The sequence below is a fragment of the Amblyraja radiata genome, chromosome 12 (genome assembly GCF_010909765.2).
Source record: "Amblyraja radiata isolate CabotCenter1 chromosome 12, sAmbRad1.1.pri, whole genome shotgun sequence".
NCBI classification, from domain to species: Eukaryota; Metazoa; Chordata; class Chondrichthyes; order Rajiformes; family Rajidae; genus Amblyraja; species Amblyraja radiata.
This window is the reverse complement of record NC_045967.1, coordinates 62,146,640-62,159,060: the sequence shown is the minus strand read 5'-3', so window position 1 is coordinate 62,159,060 and position 12,421 is coordinate 62,146,640. Positions and strand designations below refer to the sequence as shown.

General features: G+C 46.5%; 1 pseudogene; it reads right to left on the bottom strand.

Moving 5' to 3' along the window:
• Positions 1–2,763: 2,763 nt before the first annotated feature.
• On the bottom strand, positions 2,764–11,349 carry LOC116979347 (annotated as a pseudogene).
• Between the last annotated feature and the right edge of the window lie 1,072 nt (positions 11,350–12,421).

Sequence of the window (12,421 nt, the reverse complement as noted above, 5' to 3'; positions counted from 1 at the left end):
AGAAGGGAGAGAGAGAGAGAAGGGGGTGAGGGAAAGGAGAGAGAGAGAATGGGGTGGGGAAAGAGAATGAGTAGAGAATGCATGAGGAGAGAAAGAATGGGGGAGAGAGAGAATGGGGAGAGAGTGAGAATGGGGAGATGAACGATGGCACGTTATAACCCGCAGCCGTCCCATTCTGACCGCCGCCGACCCCCCCCCCCCCCCCCCCCCCCCCCCACCGCACCATTGCACCCTTTTTCACGGCGGCCCAACGATGTCTCGGCTCTGACAATTCGAGGGATCTAACCGGTAACAACAGTGAGAGCAGCTCCGGGTTGCCGCGCTCCCCGACTCGAATCTGAACTTGAAAAAATCAGGTGGTGGGCCTGATGTGTCCCGCGGGCCATATTTTAGAGACCTCTGCCTTACATGAACTAAATAAAAATGTACAATGTACAAAAACTGATGACTTTATTATTGTGATAAGTATAGATCTTTTCATTAAAAAATCGAATAACTTTTTAATGTACCGACAAAGTCTACCATCCCAATGACCGGTTTTTCGCCGAGTGGCGTATCTTGCTCCGCTCTATGATCTTTGGTCAGCGCCGCCAGCGGTAGGATGTAGTACTGCGCCGCCGCTGCTGAAGCGAGCTAACGTGGAGGATGAGGAGCTTTATCCTACTGTGTTTAAGAAGGATCTGCAGATGCTGGAAAATCGAAGTTACACAAAAATGCTGGAGAACCTCAACGGGTGCAACAGCATCTATGGAGCGAAGGAACTAGGCAACGTTTCGGGCCGAACCCCTTCTTCAGACTGCTTTATTCTACTGTTTCGTGACCCAACCCACAGAACTACATGAAATTTTCACATATTGTGTAAAGATATTATATAAATCACCCCTGAAACTCGTCAAGAACAAAACTTGCACATTTTTTATTAAATTTGAGAAAAAAATGAATATTTTCGGGTCTTTTTAGTCCAATCAAAGCACGTTTAACATTGAGTGTTTTTAGGCCAATCATGCACTTTGTTTCAGGCTAGCTAGGCAGGGAGCACACAATATGGCTGAGAGGAATTCACTGATGCCTGTTTTACTGGAGATTCCGATGACGGTTCTTTCTAGTTCTGTGGAATACATGGCGTGGAAATTTGCAGCAGGGTAATTGAATTGAGTGAGAAAAACATTATGAAGTCTGAAGAATGTGCAGCAAAGTGGATAGAAGTGGAAGAAAGCATTGAAAGCAGGTCCCTGCTGAGATGCTGCAACACAACGTTGTGAAACCAGTGAAACTTTGTGAATCAACTCAAACTGAAAGGTACGATCTAAAGTCTGAATTAATGAAAATTAATCTGTATGGACATTAATTAATTTATTTGAACCCTTTTATAATGTGAAAAATGAGACTTGGAGGCTGTTAACTCACTAATTCATGCAATCATTCACTCATTCATTCACTCATTCATTCACTCACTCATTCATTCACCCATTCATTCCCTCATTCACTTATTCATTCATTCATGAAGTTGAGGGCCTGAACTATGTGTATCAATAACACAAGGTAAATTAAACATTTTCACTAATGCCAGCTTGTTGTAGTGTAATAAGTCTTTAACATCTAATCTTGGAACTGCCTGCGATCACTTACCGGGGAAAAGTGCTCCGATCGCGGGGCCTATGTACTTAACATAGTGAAGCCGCGGTCTCAATTAAGAAGCGGCCGATTCGCGAACGCGGAGCCGCGGAGTGTGTTTGGATCATCTCCGCTGGCGGGGGGGGGGGGGGGGGGGGGGGGGGAGGGGAGGCTGTGCATAGTGTCGTCCGTAGCGACTGTTTCCAGGCCCCGACCACGGGAGAAAAACGGAGGAATATTCATTGCACTTTATAGGCTGCCATTGGAGTGAGAAATGGTCAGAAATGGCTGATGTTTATGTAGAAATAAATTGGTGTATGTGAACTTGAACTAATTTATCTCCGGTGTGGATGTGTGTATGTATGCGTGGATAACAGTGTTATTCTCATTAACATTAAGAAGAGGTTGAAATTTTATGAATTGAAGTCCATGCAGACATAATGACTATGAGATGGGGTTTTTTTGTAGTCTCTGCCTGACCCTTCACTTGAACTTGAACTAACGTCAATTGACTTATCAAAAGACTTGGACACTCTCCACACTGGCAGTTAGTGGGGTTCAGTAAAGGGAGGAACCCACAAGAACTACCCTCACTCATTAATTAGGTTGGTTCAGGAGCAGGACATAATATTTTTATATAATATAATTATACTTGATTTTATATGATTACAGTCATATTTACAAGTCATATATATATATTGGGAAATATATATGTATATTGGGAAAATAATATATAGTTTAAATGGACTGCAACACGGAAATATGCTCCCTATGGTGTAATATGGGCATTGACCACTAGACGGCGCTTACTTTCCCGATTTCATTTTCTAATTAGTTTAATTAATTAATGTTTGGCAATGACGAGTTATGAAATCATTCTCAATTATATTTCATCTAAATCTGTGGAAATTTTCATGTAGTTCTGTGACTTGGGTCACGAAAACCGATTTCTAGACACATTTCTGATGCTCGGCCCACAGCCTGTGTTTAGCAAACGGGAGATCACATGGGCCTAGGCGGACTAACGCACAGCTCCAAGCAAACAGCAATCATTTCGAGTAGATTAGCGCATGATTTGGCGTTAGGTTTCTTCAAAGTATGAAGCCCAGCATAACGTGAACTGGCGGGATGTATATTGATGCTGAGCGGTTAATGAACGCCATTGGCAACAGCGAGCACCTTCTCTGCGGTCTCCATCAGATGCTTCAGCGCGTCATTCAGTATCCAGTAGGTCATCACAAATGATGTCCCGGCTCCAAAAACGGAACCAATGATTGGGACAAAGTAAAAAAAGGCTTCGACGGCTGAAACAGCAATGGCGACTGCACCTAAACCCAGCCTTACTATTTCTTTTAGAGTTATTTCTCCCAGCAGGGAAGATTTTACTGCGGCTTTCAACTCTTCCACGGATGTGCCTGTTTTCTCGGCCACTCTGCGGAGGGCAGCATCATCCAGACACAGGCATTTACGGAAATAGATTATGGCTCTAATCAATATCCCCATGTCACAGGCGGCAGAGAGACCTGGGACCGGGATCGCTCCCACTCCTCCCGCGATGATCGCCAACATCCAGATACGTCCCTTCAACACCTCAACTTTCTTCTGAATAATCTCCACATTATCGTTGGGAAGGGACAGGACAAAGACAGATTCCTTTATATTTGGTAAACCAGCTGCAAGTGCTTCCTTTAACCGAGGGAAATCATACCGATCCGGCTCAAAACTGGATATCAGGAACACATTGTGATCAAGGATCCCGGCCTTTCCTAACCCACTGACGCAGTCACTCCGGATCTTTTCCATTTCTGCAACTTCATCAAATTCCTTCCGTTCCTTCCGCATTGAATAAAGGTCAGTGTCAATCTTAGAGCGGACAAAATAGAACTTCTTCCCCAGCCGCTTAATCTCCTTGGCAAGATTTGCATCATTCTCTCTGAATCGAGCAGCTGACACTATGATGAAGAAATCGTAATTTTAAAATTGCATTTTAATCAGGTATGAACCCGCGGTGAATCGTGTAGTTCCGATCCCCGGCAGGTCCCAGTAGCGGACATTGGGCAGATTGGGATGTGGGTATCCGGTTGGCTCCATGTTCCCAACCGCAGCCGCTCCCTCATCTTCGCTACAAAGCCCTCTCATGGCGTTGATGAGGCTGGATTTTCCTGCACTCGTCTCTCCCGTCACGGCGATGTTCAGCTCGGTGTTGTCCAGTTTCACCTTCTTCTCCAGCAGAGATTTAACCTTTTCCACACCTCCCGTTTCCAATTCAGACTTCAGTTTGCTGAGCTCTTTCATTGTGAAGAATGCGGGGGTCTCAGACTGAGCCGCCTGTTGGCTGAAAGGAAAATGTTCGGTGGTAGTTTCCAATTGAAATGAAACCAACTTAAGGACAAGTACCTTCTCTACCTTTCTCACTTCTCTTCCCATAGCTCCACATAGATACACACAATTTATCCCACAATCCCGCCCTTTCCCCCTTCCCCCTTCCCCCATCACCTTCACCTATATCCATTCTTCCGGCTTCCCATTTCACACCATAGTAAAATGGCCGCGCCTCGCGGCAGCAGCCACTGCAGTCCGTCTGTCTTTTTTTTTTAAATTTGTCCCGTTGAGTGTATAGTTTGGTTGTAGTTTATATATTGTTTTTAGCTGTGTATATGTGGGGGACGGAGTGAAACTTTTAAATCTCTTTTCCCTGTCGGGTCTCCGTTGTTGTTGGGGCCTAGCACCGTGGAGCGGCATCCAACCGCAACTACCTGGGGGCTCCGGTCACGGAGCCTGCGGACTCGCCATTCGTGCAGCTGGCCGGCTTCGGAGCGTGGGGAGCGGTGGTGGCGCGCTGCTGCGGCCCGACTCCGGACCTTCGCAGGCTCCGGCCGCAGGCCCGGTGGCCGGTGACATCGGGATCTCGCGGGTCCCTGGTGGGAGACCGCTTTTCGGAGCTCCCGCAACGGCAACTTCTCCCGCCCGAATTGTGGTGTTGAAAACGACCCTGAGCTGGATCTTACATCGCCCGGCGCGGTATTAACGGCCCAGGACTTGCCATCGTCGACCGGGGGCTTTAACATCAGAAGTATGGAAAACAGGGGAGAGTCAATGATTTTGCCTTCCATCACAGTGAGGAGAAGATTCACTGTGATGGATGTTTGTGTAAATGGTGTTAATTGTGTGGCTTGTTAATTGTTTCTTCTTTCTGTATGACTTCATAAACCAAATTCCGTTTTAACTTCATTTGAGGTTCAAATGACAATAAACGGGGTTGTATTCTCATGTCATAGGAGCGGAATTAGGCCATTCGGCCCATCTATCCCGTGAGTTCTCCTTATCTCAGTCTTTTCATCACCGGCCTTCCTTCAATCATCACACCCCTCCCCCACCCCCCAACATCTATCAACCTATCACTTGCCTGACTTAGTCCTGCCCCCAATCCTCATCCAGCCGTCTCCCTCCAATCACAATCAGAGTGAAGAAGGGTCCCGACCCGAAACGCCACCTGCCCCCCCCCCCCCCCTGAGATGCTGCCTGACCCGCTGAGTTACTCCAGCGCTGTGCTTGAGGTGAAGGAGGAGAGGTGGAGAAGTAACATTGTGTGATATATCCGGACATACCTGGAGCTGGCATTTCCCATTCTCCTTCTCTGTCTGTCCTTGTCTCGCCTGTGTGATGATCCAGTGGTCCCAGGACTGCCCGGGGGGGGGGGGGGGAGAGGTCTGGGCACCGGGGCTCCTCCTTGTCTTCAGTTGTGTGTGTTCTCCTTGAGGAAAGCAGAGAGGTTGCTGGCGGTTCTTTCTGTAGCAGAGGTGTATGTAAGGCAGCAAAGTATACCCCTCTTAATCAATATACGTCATTTGGCCCAATTGGTCCGTGCCAACACAATGCCCCATCTATGCTAGTCCCACTTGTTCACAGTTGGCCCATACCTTTATAAACCTTTTCCATCCATGCCATTGTCCATATGTATTTTAGATGTTGATATAGGACTTGCTTCAATTAGTTCCTCTGGCACATACGCCACATAGGCAGTGAATAAATCTATTGGAATGTTGGCCTTCATAACAAGTGGATTTCAGTATAGGAGTAAAGAGGTTCTTCTGCAGTTGTATAGGGCTCTGGTGAGACCACATCTGGAGTATTGTGTACAGTTTCCGTCCCCTAATTTGAGGAAGGACATCCTTGTGATTGAGGCCATGCAGCATAGGTTCACGAGATTGATCCCTGGGATGGCGGGACTGTCATATGAGGAAAGATTGAAAAGACTAGGCTTGTATTGACAGGAGTTTAGAAGGATGAGGGGGTATCTTATAGAAACATATAAAATTATAAAAGGACTGGGCAAGCTAGATGCAGGAAAAATGTTCCCAATGTTGGGCGAGTCCAGAACCAGGGGCCACAGTCTTAGAATAAAGGGGAGGTCATTTAGACTGAGGTGAGAAAAAACGTTTTCACCCAGAGAATTGTGAATTTGTGGAATTCCCTGCCACAGAGGGCAGTGGAGGCCAAATCACTCCACTGGATTTAAGAGAGAGTTAAATAGAGCTCTCGGGGCGAGTGGAGTCAAGGGATATGGGGAGAAGGCAGGCACGGGTTATTGATAGGGGACGATCAGCCATGATCACAATGAATGGCGGTGCTGGCTCGAAGGGCCGAATGGCCTCCACCTATTTTCTATGTGTCTATGTTAACTCACAGGGACAGGCAGCATCTCTGGAGAGAGATAACTCAGAAACTGATAACTGATTCTCTCCGCGGCTGCTGCCTGTCTCACTGAGTGTTTTGAACAGTTTCCAGTGCCGCTGCTCCGATTCTGCTCCTTACCTACTTCGATTCAGGAGGAGACTCCGTCAGTGAACGTCCGCTGTGATCGCTACTCCAGTCCGCTGTGTGTCTGGACTTTCCCTCTCCCCGTGTCAAGTACTTGGATGGGTTGCTGCACGTTATCCAATAAGGTTCAAGATGTGTGTGAGCTCACTTGTTGCCGGGTGACTTTACTCTTTACCCGCCGGCGTGATCGCTGGGGGACAGTTATACCTACAATGTGAAAACCCACGCAGGTCACAGGGAGAACTCCGTACAGACAGCACCCGTAGTCGGGATCGAACCCAGGTATCTGGTGCTGCAAGCGCTGTAAGGCAGCAACTCTACCGCTGCGCCACCGTGCCGCCCAATCTGGGGTCACCGGCAATGGACTGAATACATCACGGGGGAAAACAAGACAGACACAAAATGCTGGAGTAACTCAGCGGGACAGGGAGCATCTCTGGATAGAAGGAATGGGTGGGTGACTTTTCTATTGTAGAATAGAACATTGTTAGCTGGGAGAAGGGAACAACAAAGCAAACAGAGATAAAATGTAGTCAGAGATAGAGACTAGTTGGAGAACTGGGAAGGGGAAAGGATGGAGAGAGTGAGGGAAAGCAAGGGTTACTTGAAGTTAGAGAAGTCAATGTTCATACCGCTGGGGTGCAAGTTGCCCAATCGCAATATCAGGTGCTGTTCGTCGTCTCCAGGACTTCCGCTTTCTAGCCCCCCTCTCCCTCATCTTTACTATGGATGTCCAGTGACCCTACACCTCCATCCCCACCAGGGGGGTCTCAAAGCCCTTCGTTTCTTCCTCAAACGTAGAACCAGCGAATCCCCATCTACCAATACTCTCTTCCGCCTCGCGGAGCTGATCCTTACCCTTAATAACATTTTGTTTGACACCTCCCATTTGCTCTTTTGTCTACCTTTGATTTTCCAGCATCTGCAGTTCCTTCTTATACATGAGGTGCTGTTCCTCAAATTTGCGCTCCGTCTCACGGTGATAATGGAGTAGGCACAGGACAGGAAGGTCAATGTGGGAATGGGAGGGGGAGTTAAAGTGTTTGGCAATCGGGAGATCAGGTAGGTTTAGGCAGACTGAGCGGAGGTGTTCTACAAAACAATCGCCGAGCCTGCGTTTGGTCTCGCCGATATACAGGAGTCCACACCTGGAACAGCGGATACAGTAGATGAGGTGCAAGTGATCCTCTGCCTCACCTGAAAAGACTGTCAGAGTCCTTGGGCAGAGTCGATCGGGAGGTATAGGGATAAGTGTTGCATCTCCTGCGGTTGCAGGGGAAAGTACCTGGGGAGGGGGTGGTTTGGGTGGGAAAGGATGAGTTGACCAAGGAGTAGCGAAGTGAACGGTCTCTGCGGAAAGCGGAAAGCGGTGGAGATGGGAAGATGTGGCCAGTGGTGGGATCCCGTTGGTGGTGGTGAAAATGTTGGAGGATTATGTGCTGTATGTGACGGCTGATGGGGTGAAAGGTGAGGACGGGGGACTCTGTCCCTGTTGCAACTGGAGTGAGTGGGAGCAAGGGCTGAGCTGCAGGGTACCCAGGAGACCCTAGTGAGGGCCTCATCTGTGATGGGAGAGGGGAATCCCCATTCCCTAAAGAATGAGGACATCTCCGATGACGGTATGGAGCACCTCAACTTGGGCGCAGATGCGGCATAGATGGAGGAATTGTGAGTAGGGTATGGAATCCTTACAGGAAGCAGGGTGGGGAGAAGTGTAGTCTAGATAGTTGTGGGGGTAAGTGGGATTATAATAGATGTCAGTCGATAGTCTATCTCCTGTGATGGAGAGAGTGTGATCAAGAAAGTGTGTGTGTGTGTGTGTGTGTGTGTGTGTGTGTGTGTGTGTGTGTGTGTGTGTGTGTGTGTGTGTGTGTGTGTGTGTGTGGGTGTGTGTGTGTGCGTGTGCGTGTGCGTGTGCGTGTGTGTGTGTGTGTGTGTAAGCAGGGCCGGCCGTCGGAGGTGCGGGGTCCAATTGGGAAACGTTTTGGTGACCCCCAGGTCTGTAGAATTATAGAAATATAAATAACCTCGATTAAAAACTTTCTATCTCTATGGTGGAAAGTAATCAAAATGTGCGCTTTAAAAAGTGCATGCGAGCAAACAGATCTAAGCTACATTTTAATATAAAACTGCATACATGTAAGCCTACAAGTAACAAAACAAAATGTGTAGATCACCTCTGAAAAGTACATAGTTACAAAACCACTTGTTTTAGTGACTGCGAAATGAAAAAAAAAGTAATTTAATTAACTAGATCCTGGAAAACCAATAACCATTGGTGAAAAACCAGTCCAGGCATTACATTTTGGGCTTCAGCCCCACCCTACCCTTTCAGGCTTTGATTACTGCAGACATTTTTGAGTGGAAGACTTGCTGTAAAACCACGGATTTTGCGATTTAACTACTTGGTTTCCCTCCCAAGTTGACTCTCTCCAACTTTCCGCACGAGAGATCGTTTAAACCAAATATTTTTAAAAAATCACATTTGGCCGCTTCTCTCCAGAAGGTGGTAAATTCAAATCCAGACATGTATTGAAAGTTGAGTGGTGTTTTCCACATATAGATGTGGTGTCTATACACAAAACATCATTACAACATTATATGTTGCCCAGTTTCAACTGTGTGGTCCCCCCCCCTCCCCATCCTCCCATACTGTGAAATTATTTATTAAAAATATGATTTTTGTTTTCAGAATAAATCATTTCAGAATTTAAGTGCATTGTTGGAAACAAATTATCTTTTTTGGATTTCTATTAACAACCATAATTATAAATGAGTCATATTATTGTTGCCTTTTATTATGAGAAAGTTATCTTTCTTGCTTTTTTCTCTGCAAAGTCTTTTAGAATTTTGTCTCAGTTTAAACTCCAGCTAATTTCAGATTCAATGGACATAATTGCCAAACTGTTCCAACGTTCTTGCTGAATTGATGATCTCAAGTAAGTTTTCATCACTTTTAGCTTGGAAAAAACTCCTTTCTCCAGATGTCACAGTCACTGGGAATGTCATGAAAATCCAAAGAGCAATAAATACATTTGGAAATGTGGTCGGTCTGTTGTTGCAAGCAAGGAATTCAAGCATTTTCAGCAGATAAACTTTGCTGCAGTTCACAACAACTGAGCATAGCTTGCAAATGCTTTTTGGCATTCTCATGCTTAGCTAGTCTTGTATGAATGTTCAGCCAGTTATTTAAACCACAACTTGCAAGTGCATTTGCTGCATTATTATCAGAAAACTTGCGGTAGTAACAGAAGATTTCATCACTTGATACAGAGTATGTTAGCCATGGATCATCCACAATTTCACCATTTGGCAGTTTCCTTTTGCAGTGAAATTTTGAAAAACGTGATCCACTCTTGATAATTCTTGTTGGAAAATTCGACTGATGGTAGGTGCTCCTTTTTTCACTAAATAGTCCCTAACACTCTGACTTATCATTTCTGGCCATTTTGCAGGATCATCTATTAATTCTACAAAACTGGCAGCTTTTGAATTTCTGTTCTCCCTTGCCCCAGAGGCACCAGCAGTCATGTCAACAGGCGAATGTCCTTTTTTGTCAAATGTAACTTTCAAAATGGCCGATCTCACTTTCAGTACATAAATTCCTACTTTGATTGTCTTGCATAATTTCTTCAAACTTTCTTCGTTCGGTGTCATTATCTTCACTGTGTTGTGGCTCCACTTGCTCTTCTGCATTTTCTGAGATAGTTTTGCTGAAATACTTATCTAATGCACCTTTCTCCTTTTCTGCTTTGGCCTTCTTTGCCTTGGCTACATCCCTCTTCTAACCGCCACTCAAATATGTTCTGTCGATGACCCTTAGTCTTTTACTCATGAATACAGAAACCACAGAAATCTCTGTAGAACCTGCAATGTGGTGTTACATATATATTGCAATAAGTTGTTGTGTGTACTTGACCAGCCTAGAGTAGATTACTCTAGCGCGGGGCTCCCTTAGGCGCGGGGCCCAATTGGGAGCAATTGGTACAATTGGCTTCAGGCTGGCTCTGTGTGTGAGTGTGTGAGTGTGAAGTGAGTGTGTGTGTGAATGTGAAGTGTGTCTGTGTTAGTGTGAAGTGAGTGTGATATGTGTGTGTGTGTGTGTGTGTGCGTGTGTGTGTGCGTGCGTGTGTGTGTGCGTGCGTGTGTGTGTGTGCGTGCGTGTGTGTGTGTGTGTGTTGTTATTTTGCTAAACCTTGCTCGTGTATACAGGAAGCACCCTCCCTTTCTCGAAAACTGCCACAGAGAAACCAAATTTCCGAGAAAGGAAGGGTGTTTCCTGCATACACGAGCAAGGTTTAACAAGATAACAACACACACACACACACACACACACACACACACACACACACACACACACACACACACACACACACACATACACACACACACACACACACACACACACAAACACACACACACACACACACACACACACACACACAACTGCTGCCCTGGTCGATCAAACCCAGTGAACACTTTTGCCAACTCTCACTTCAATTCATCCCGTTAATGAAAACCAAGTGCACTGGAGATCTGAAATAAAAATAACATCAAACGCTGGAAACGTTCAGCAGCCCAGGCAGCCAATGGATCCTCGAGCTGAAACACTTCACTCACATTTGATAACTTAGAGATAGACACAAAAAGCTGGAGTAACTCAGCGGGACAGGCAGCATCTCTGGAGAGAGATAACTCAGAAACTGATAACTGATTCTCTCCGCAGCTGCTGCCTGTCTCACTGAGTGTTTTGAACAGTTTCCAGTGTCGCTGCTCCGATTCTGCTCCTTTCCTACTTCGGTTCAGGAGGAGACTCCGTCAGTGAACGTCCGCTGTGATCGCTACTCCAGTCCGCTGTGTGTCTGGACTTTCCCTCTCCCCGTGTCAAGTACTTGGATGGATTGCTGCACGTTATCCAATAATGTTCAAGATGTGTGTCTCACTTGTTGCCGGGTGACTTTACTCTTTACCCGCCGGCGTGATCGCTGGGGGACATTTATACCTACAATGAGAAACCCACGCAGGTCACAGGGAGAACTCCGTGCGGACAGCACCCGTAGCCGGGATCGAACCCAGGTCTCTGGTGCTGCAAGCGCTGTAAGGCAGTAACTCTACCGCTGCGCCACCGTGCCGCCCAATCTGGGGTCACCGGCAATGGACTGAATACATCACGGGGGGGAAACAAGCTAGACACAAAATGCTGGAGTAACTCAGCGGGACAGGCAGCATCTCTAGATAGAAGGAATGGATGACGAATCGGACGGAGACCATTCTTCAGACTGAAGTCAGTAGTGAGGGAGATACATAGATAAAGAAGTGTAAGGTGTAAAATAGGGACAAAGGGGATGCGGATCAAATGTAGAAAAGAACATTGTTAGCTAGGAGAATGGATCAAAGAAGCAAACAGAGATAAAATGTAGTCTTCCGCTTATCTAGTCCATACACAATATTATACCTTGATCAGCCAGAGCTGAACACACTTCTCTGCGCCTGCACAATGGTGCCTGTCAATAGTCGGAAATAGACAATAGACAATAGGTACAGCAGTAGGCAATTCCGCCCTTGTAGCCAGCACCGCCATTCAATGTGATCATGGCTGATCATCCACAATCCACAATCCGTATCCCGTTCCTGCATTCTCCCCATATCCAATGACTCCGCTATCTTTAAAATCCTCGTCTAGCTCCCTCTTGAAACTATGCAGAGAACCGGCCTCCGCCGCACTGTGTGGCAGCGAATTCCACAGACTCACAACTCTCTGTGTGAAAAAGTGTTTCCTCATCTCCGTTCTAAAGGGCTTACCTCTTATTCTTAAACTGTGGCCCCTGGTTCTGGACTCCCCCAACATCGGGAACATGTTTCCTGCCTGTAGCATGTCCAAACACTTACTAATCTTATATGTTTTAATAAGATGCCCTCTCATCTTTCTAAACTCCAGAGTGTACAAGCCCAGCCGCTCCATTCTCTCAGCATATGACAGTCCCGC